This window comes from Gadus morhua, chromosome 21 (genome assembly GCF_902167405.1).
Source record: "Gadus morhua chromosome 21, gadMor3.0, whole genome shotgun sequence".
Lineage (NCBI taxonomy): Eukaryota > Metazoa > Chordata > Actinopteri > Gadiformes > Gadidae > Gadus > Gadus morhua.
Window position 1 is genome coordinate 8,174,865 of NC_044068.1, and position 9,412 is coordinate 8,184,276.

The 9,412-nt window shown below is 43.9% G+C and overlaps 1 protein-coding gene across 3 annotated transcripts in view; it reads right to left on the reverse strand.

The window, feature by feature from the left end:
* itsn2a (intersectin 2a) overlaps positions 1 to 9,412 on the reverse strand; it is a 57,169-nt gene that overhangs the window by 5,450 nt on the left and 42,307 nt on the right. The gene's annotated exons all lie outside the window — the stretch shown is intronic.

A 9,412-nucleotide genomic window follows, 5' to 3' on the forward strand; every position in this document is an offset into this window, starting at 1 on the left:
GGTCACTCATATCATTAGCAAAAAAATGACCTACATCTGAATATTTATGAGGAGTTGTTTGTTAAAAATAAATCAATAAGGGAAGATTTCTCTGGACATTTAATATTTGGACGAGTTGGGCTATCGATTAATTGAGTAAGATTAATGAATCGCAGGTTGATTTAAAACTGTCAGAGGCAGAGGATAACCAGTCCCCAGTTAAAATCCCCAGTGAGGAGAATCTCATTAAAGTCTAAGGTTAATAGTTGTTTATTTAATGATGGACAGTGCCTCACTGGTTGCTGAGGGGGGTCTATAACAACCAGCAATGGTGATAGCATGCCTTTTAAGCAGTTCCAACTTCAAAGCAAGAAACTCAAATTGTCTGCTCAGAGATACAGATGAAAGAAGGGTAGTCTGAAATTTGTTTTTGTGAAAATGGCAATGCCGCACGCCCTTCCTAGGACGGTCACAACGAAAAACATTGTAGCCCTTAATTGCAATGTCTTTGTCTGTTACAGATTTGTTTAACCACGTTTCTGTCAATACAAGAATGTCAGTGTCAGACGTTTTAGCCCAAATTTTTACAAGATCCAGTTTAGGAAGTAACTTCTAACGTTTACATGAATAACACCAAGCCCAGATCTAGCTTTAAAATCACAGGGGGTACTCAGATAATTAAAATCAGGGCCGGGGTTAGGTTCAACATTTCCTGACAATAAAAGCAAAAGAACAATAAAACACTTTCTTTTCAAATAGTTTTGAGTAGGTACTGCTTGAGTATACCTAACCCCCTGTCCACCTGTGTGAGAAGAATAAAACGAAAACAACCAGTCATATGCGCTAAATATGTTAGTAAAATAATGAGTCCGATCCTCATTTTGAATAATCCAGTTGGGACAGCTCCATTGAGGTTTTTCCCAGTTTGGTGCATTTTTGAAGAGACAAAGAATGATGAGGCATGATTAAGTCTCCACATAATTCATGCGTCTTGTGTTGTTGAAGAACAGTCAATAAAAGTAGAAGAGGTGCTGAGAAAAACATGCTGACAAGTTGGCGCAAAGATAATCCAGTCCGCGTTTTCTCGTTCACCTGAGCCTGAGCCTCTGCTGAGTCAGTTAATGACGTTTGCGTGACGTCGCACCATAAACAGGAAGAGAGGTCGGTGATACAAAACATTCAGAATAAATGAATTAAACTCCGGGACTAGTCATGCGGCTAAAAAACAGTTTCAAACATCAGCATCCAAGATAGAAGCACTTTCCTTTGTCATCGGAAATTTGACCCATCAAAATCAACGAATGCGTCAGCGTTTCAGCAGGTCCGGGAGAACAGCGCTTCTTCGTCCTGACAGATGGAGCGTTCCAGATCCTCCACAATCAGCGACAATGCAGGATACACCGCACAGATGATCCAATTTCACAGCACGACGGACGGGCTTCCCTATTCAAAACGGGGCTTGTGTGTGTCTGGTCTGGCCATGCTTTAGTAAAGCGTCAATTTGAATGCTCGGACTGAGACAGTTTCCAAATGCGTTTCCAGTCACGGATCTTCAGAACTGACCAACAACAGGCACTTAAAGTGGCTGTATTTTCCAAACAACTTGCAAATTGGTCGGTTAGGTTTATGTTGTAAATGAACAGATATATCCTTAACACTGACACTAGCCACTCACAACACTTAAACAGACACAGGTTACACAGGTAGTCAGTCACACAGGTACAGGCGTGCTACCATCTTGGACGACCGCCCATTCCATGACGGACGGTTAACTAACCCTAACCCCTAAACCAGGACATAAACTTAAAATATATTGTCCAGTAGAATAGGATGAGGATTATCCGTACTTTTTTAAAGGGTTTTAAATCAGAAAGTTAACCATCTCTGGGTAGATGACCGCATAACACGCTCCTCGAGGTGTTGTCGCCCCCCCTGTGGACAGACTGTCACCAGGCGGGTCTGTCATCAAATGATGACAAATGTTCACAACTCAACCTTGTTGCTTGATGAATGATCTTGTAAACGTTAAGATAGCAGCAAGCTATTCAGATACAGAACTGGATTGGCATACTGTTTATTGAGAAACGGGCATGTAGGTGGAATGTCCACCAAGATGTACGATTCAGCCTACCAGTTGGTACAGGCAACTGGCTAGGCTAAACTGGTCTATCCACCATACACTAGGTTTGACACACCCACTTGAAACTGCTTGTAATGGCTAATCACACAATCACACTCACACTTGGTGGGTAAAATAAGGTCCTTTAAGGGTATGTAGGTGTGACACACTTACATACACGGGCACGGCTAATCACTCACTCCTGGCGGCATATATATCGTCCCTTTAACTAATTTACCGTGGTGCGCAGCACAGGAATGACAAGACGGAGACCGGTTAACGGAGTTCACAACTCTCGCGCCCCAGGACAAAGCACGACCCCGAGCTGCCTTTATTTAAAACACCCACGTGTCAATCAAACAACACACGAAGAACCAACCCACCAACAGGACCGGCTCGGTGGTGTCGATTCCGACCGACCCCAGCGTTTGCACGCTGTAATCAGTTGTAAATTATTAAGGACCCAGGAGGGTGCTACAGCTCCACTGCGATAGTTCGAACTCTCCCAGGATGCAGCACCCGGAATACGGCAGCGACGGCCGTGATCGCCACAATACAGAACAATCAAATACATTCACTGACTGAAGTTCACATTTATCTCTGGAAGTGTCATCGAAACACATTAAAATAGTGAAACAAACTTAAAATGGCACATTTTTCTACTAATATTTGCGACCGTAGTGGATTATGGCTTACAAACATCTAATTTCCTTTGGTAAAGGTTGGTCAGGAGTAACCTATGCTAAAGGTGGGGTAAAAGGTTTGCATCGAGGCACCTTTCCTTGGCATTTTAGAATTCGAACCTTTTTCCAGGTCATCTCGTTAGGAAAGGAAATTTAGTGTAATAAAAAACAAAGTGTAGACATCAAAATAGTGTAAAAACATCAAAAAGTAGGCTATCATACAAAAAATTTGATTTCAAAGACAAGTGCTTCCTCTCACCCAACATCTCCATAAAAAAAATTCCCAACGTTATCCATCATATCCCAGGACGCCTCAAAGAGCACATCTCATACTATTTATTTACCCCTCACTTGTCGTTGCTCTGTGAGCCATATATAAAATAATAATGTGAGGATTGTTCAAATAATGATGATAAACACACCACGCCTCTTCTCCTGTGAAAGCTGCTATCAGGAAGGAATCTGACTGGTGTATTTCCTCCTCTAGTTTGAGTTAGAGTCATCAGATTCACTTTTAGGTTGATCCAGATTTTCTAGAACTGGCAATACTTCTTCTGCAACGTCAATACCCTTCAGTAGTGAAGCACGGCGCCTGTTTCTTGGGATATTAAAGTGACTTGATTCCGACTTGGAGCGAAACCTTCTGGCTGACAGAGTCAAAGGGTTTGAACTGGGAGACTCCATGGTCTCTCCTCATGGGGACACGTTTTAGTGAGTTTGAGTCATCCGATTCACTTTCAGGCCGATCGCGATTTTCGTGAACTGGCGTTACTTCTTCTGCAAAGTTTTGATCCATCAATAGTGAAACACGCTCACTGGGCAACTTGGGATTTTCAAGGCAAGCTTGATACCGACTTTGAGCGAACAAGAAACCTTCTTGCTGACCGGGAGGTGGAGGGGGGACCCAGACGGAGGAGGCTGGACCGGGAGGGGGGACCCAGACTGAGGGGGAGACTCCATTGTATGGACCGGGAGGTGGAGGAGCGCATCGGACTGAGGAAGCTGGACTTGGAGGGGGAGGGGGGACCCAGACTGAGGAGGCTGGCCTCGGAGCTTCCATTGTCTCTCTTGGTGTGGACAGGCTTATCGTCCTCCTGATGGACTGAGGACCGACACAGATCCATTATGTGTGGGGCTTGAGGGGAGGGGCTGGACCCAGACCTCTGGTCATCGTCTTGATCATCCATAGTTTCATCAGGGATGGTAATGGCATGTTCTTGTTGGTCCCTGGTTGGTTCAGGACCGTCAGTGGACATTAGTGGTGTAGTCACTGGGAGAGAAGGCAGCAGAGAGTGAGGGACACACAGCCAGCCTCCACATGCAGCAACACTCACTGAAGAACTGAAGCCCAGTGGAGCAGCTCTGCAGCTGGGTACTCTCAGGTGGAGATGAGGACACAACCAGACACACACAACCAGACACACACAACAAGAAAACACACAACCAGACAGACACAGCTATACACATACACAAACACACACACCACCAGAAACACAACTAGACAAAAACAACCAGAGGAGCAAGCTTCTGAATACACTTTTAATCGTTGTATTATATATTGTATTGTGTTTCCACTCTGAATTAGCCTCTACACAGAAGAACATCTCGACAGACAATACGTGTAGGGAGACGGCTGCCATTATCGTGTTCAAACAAGGACAGAAGTCTCTGTCTACCCTTTGTCCCTGCTCTGTGTTGTCATGCAACCCAGTCGCCAAGAAAAACGTCTACGGTGTACGTTTCCATGAACACTGGATACGTAGCATTTCAACGTAAAAAATAGCGTGTTATACTACAGTATCCACGCGTGCCGCTGTGGAGGCGGGTTCGGGTTTGGGTTTCACGGCTTTCGCGGCAAATTGTGACACGATGTTTTAGGGGGGGCGGGAGGTAGACTGTTGTTGACCGGGGAGGGGGGGGGGGGGGGGGGGGGGTGGGGGGGGGGGGGAGACCACGTTTGTTGATGGGGGGGGGGGGGGGCGACACGTTTGTTGGGGGGGGGGGGGGGGGAAAGACACGTTTGTAGGGGGGGGCAACGCTCGACAACGAGAGTTGGTTTTTATTGAACGCTCGACAACGAGAGTTGGTTTTAATTGAACGAGACTTCAACACGGAACAGCTGCCACGAACACGATGGTCACGTCACTCTCGGTGACGGTGTCGACAACAATGAACACACGAACAATGTTAATAGAACAACACACAACCACATAACATCCCGAACCCATTAACCCCACTTAATCCTAACAACAAAACAAGTTAACAAAAGCCCCATTTGTCAACTGACAACCCCAATTCCCAGAATCCCCCGAGGCTCCGGAACACGGCGTAGCTTACATTAATCTTTATTATCTGAATGGGAAATGCAATATTTTAGGACAGATACACCATTAAACGCGTTTCTAATGACATTTCTAGCGAGAAATGTACATTTTTCTTTACATAATCTTCAGTCAGTGAATGTGTATGATCTTTATTAATCTTTATTATCTGAATGGGAAATGCAATATTTTAGGACCGATTCACCGTTAAACGTGTTACTAATAACATTTCTAGCGAGAAATATACTTTTTACTTGCATAATCTTCAGTCAGTGATTGTGTCTGATCTTTAGTTTATAGTTATTAGGATTTGATCGGCTCGCTCGCATGTTTCAACGACGTCAGGTTGTTAGGAATAGGGACGCTGCTTTCGCTAAACTAGCAGCTCACAGTGCTTCCTGCATTTGTGTTATTAAACTGTTACTTCATGTAACTTTTAATGATATCATCTTGTTAGAAACACGTATATCTGAGAGCCAACCCAGTCGCCAAAAGCATACGTTGACAGTGTACGTTTCGTGAACACTGGATTACGTCGCATTTCAACATAAAATAGCGTGTTATACACACACACGCACGCACACACACACACACACAACACACACAAGCACACACACGCACACGCACGCACAGACACACACACAGACACACACACACGCACAACGGTGCATTTCGCCGCTAAAACAACAACAAAAATTCCCTCAAATATTATTACTAAAGAACCGTTTTCCAAAGAACGAAATGTAAACCAATGTATTCTGAATGGGAGTGTTTCTCAGATTTTTCCATGCTACACAGAACGAAATGTAAACCCATGCAAATAAAGACTTCATGGTCATAATAATTTAAATATCATTAATCTCCTGAGTGTGTTGGGTGGTATTCTATTTTTTTCAACGGGGCCTGCATCCAGTCACTTGACCGTCATGGTTGCTATGGTGGTTGCTATCGACCGCCCCCTCTAATCCTTACATGGCTCTAAAAAACCACGCGGCAAAGGAGCTGCCGTAAATGGTGTTGTTTTTTGTCGTAAACTGGGGTCCGACGGTTAAAAAATAGACAGATATTCCGAGGTATCCTTAAAAGGCAGCTTGGATGTTTTTATTTTCTGCAGTTTAGACTTCTTCTATAACCTATTTTTGAAAGCAAAACACCAAGTTCATTGATTTAACGAGGCAGGGTTATTTGAAACAATTGATTCAATAAATATTTGTGAGAGGTCATTCCTTCTCCTGAGTTTGCTTCCTATTTATGTCTAGTGTACACCCTACTGTCCAAAAGCATCCCCCCCCCCCAATATGGATTTGGAGAGTTGTTGCCACGTCCCAGTGGTGGAAGTATCATATAATATGAAAGAGGGCATTCAATTATACTACAATGATCAATTAGGAGGCCGAAGCCCTAAAGGAAGTGATGCAATAGGTGACTGAGGCGAGAACATTTAAGTAAACTGTACCTTGGGGTCTCTTCTATATCAAAGGGGGTTTCAAAGGCCGCATATACGCTTCAACCTGTGGCTCCAGCCCTACAGGAAATGACTCAGCAAGTGCTCCATCTCGTTGCACCTGCACCCAGCGGCTCGCTTGCAAGATTTTGGCCTGAAGTTCTTCCCAGACCTATACCCTAACAGTCCAACATGCATATCTGAGAATCAGGCCTCTCTTCAATAATGACAAAATGTTATGAGAGAAATACAGATTCACTTTTTGTTATCTCATAAGCGGCGTGGTGCCGGCTCCTTTTGACCTTTTGACCCCAGACTTCAAAGACGTGGCCACAGGCCAGCTGTGTCTACACACATTAAGCCACAAATGTACACCTCCATCCCGCAAAAAATGGGGCCTAGAAAACTAACCTCTGTCTTATGTACAGTGACTGTACTGTTGGAGGTCACGCCCCTTTTCCGGCCTTTTCGAGATAGCTAGGGATGCTAAAAATGTTTACACACATTTCCTGGGGCCCCGAGAACGACATATCCAAGATTTGTAGTTCTAGCCCATAGAGAAAAAAAGTTTCCCAAATGGACTGTCATTTGGACAAAGCCCCTTCAGAAGTGTTGCCTGCGAGACCTAATGGTTCAGAATGTGGTGGAAAAACAGTTTTTGAGATAGGGTTAGGTCCTACCGCCCTGAAATTTGAATACCATATTCTAGGGCCTAACTAGGACCCCCGCAACGAAACTTGGCCCGGTCGGACCCCGAGTGCAGGAAGGGGGGGGCCTGGACTTTCATAATCTTCCTTTACATTCGGTGAATGTAAAGGATGTTTGGTCGGATGTTATGACGAAGAATCATAATGTGAATGGGAATATTCTATTAATGTCTTGATATCATCTTTCGTCTCAACACTTCTGCTGCAGCCGCTTAAAGTCTCACTCCGAGAACCTTAAAATATCGTGCAACAGGGCAAACAAGGTGTCCTTTGACATCTACGTTTCGAGACGATTGCAACAGTGCCACACATGAATCATATTTGAATATGTTTCGGGGTAGTAATTAGCTGTCGATTTTGGAGCTCTTTATCAATAATGACCAGCTATAGATTTGCTTACCCGATGGAGATTTTTTGACAACATTACATGTTAATTAGCATCTACACGTAAGCTAAGTCCATTGAGATCAAGCTCGCCCTCCTTGCTACACCGAGATCATGTCCTAGACCTAGGTGTACCATGTAATAAATACATGTTACCATTAGCTAGAGTGTCATGCTTGGTGTCATTGGACTCAGCTCAAACGTGCAGATGCTAAATAACATGTCATTTGTCACAAATTTTTATCGGGAAGCAAATCAATAGCTGCTCATTATTGATTAAGGGCCTCCCAATTTCGACAGCTAATTACTACCATTAAACATGTTTGAATATGCTCATGTGTGTGGCACCGTTGGCAATCGCCTGGAAGCGTAGATGTTGAAGGACACCTTTGTTCGTCCTCTCCTACGCCACCGGGAAGATATTTACATGCTTCTGATTGACTAGTGAATTGATTCAGCTATTCCCCCAGAAGTCTGGGGTCAAAAGGTCAAAAGGAGACTGGCACCTACAGCCCCATTGAAAAAAATAGAATACCACCCAACACACTCAGGAGATTAATGATATTTAAATTATGATGACCATTATTTATGACCATGAAGTCTTTATTTGCATGGGTTTACTTTCGTTCTGTGTAGAATGGAAAAATCGGAGAAAAACACTCCCATTCAGAATGCATTGGTTTACATTTCGTTCTTTGGAAAACGGTTCTTTAGTAATAATATTTGAGGGAATTTTTTTTGTTTGTTGTTGTTTAGCAGCGAAATGCACCATGTGCGTGTGCGTGCGTGCGTCTGTGTCTGTGGTCTGTGTGTGCGTGCGTGCGTGTGGAGTGTTGCTTGTGTGTGTGCGGTATAACACGCTATTTTATGTTGAAATGTGACGTAATCCAGTGTTCACGAAACGTACACTGTCAAACGTCTGCTTTTGGCGACTGGGTTGGCTCTCAGATATACGTGTTTCTAACAAGATGATATCATTAAAAGTTACATAAAGTAACAGTTTAATAACACAAACGCAGGAAGCACGTGAGCTGCTAGTTTAGCGAAAGCAGCGTCCCTATTCCTAACAACCTGACGTCGTTGAAACATGCGAGCGAGCCGATCAAATCCTAATAACTATAAAACTAAAGATCAGACACAATCACTGACTGAAGATTATGCAAGTAAAAAGTATATTTCTCGCTAGAAATGTTATTAGAAACACGTTTAACGGTGAATCGGTCCTAAAATATTGCATTCCCCATTCAGATAATAAAGATTAATAAAGATCATACACATTCATTGACTGAAGATTATGTAAGGAAAATATACATTTCTCGCTAGAAATGTCATTAGAAACGCGTTTAATGGTGTAATCTCTCCTAAAAAATTGCATTTCCCATTCAGATAATAAAGATTAATATAGGCTACGCCGTGTTCCGGAGCCGCGGGGGATTCTGGGAATTGGGGTTGTCAGTTGACAAAAGGGGCTTTTGTTAACTTGTTTTGTTGTTAGGAATTCAAGTGGGGTAATGGGTTCGGGATGTTATGTGGTTGTGTGTTGTTCTATTAACATTGGTTTCGTGTGGTTCATTGTTGTCGACACCGTCACAGAGAGCTGACGTGACCATCGTTTCGTGCAGCTGTTCCGTGGTCTGAAGTCTCGTTTCAATAAAAACCAACTCTCGTTGTGCGAGCGTCGTCAATAAACAACTCTCGTTGTCGAGCGTTGCCCACCCCCCCCCTACAAACGTGTCTCCCCCCCCCTCAACAAACGTGTCGCCCCCCCCCCCCCC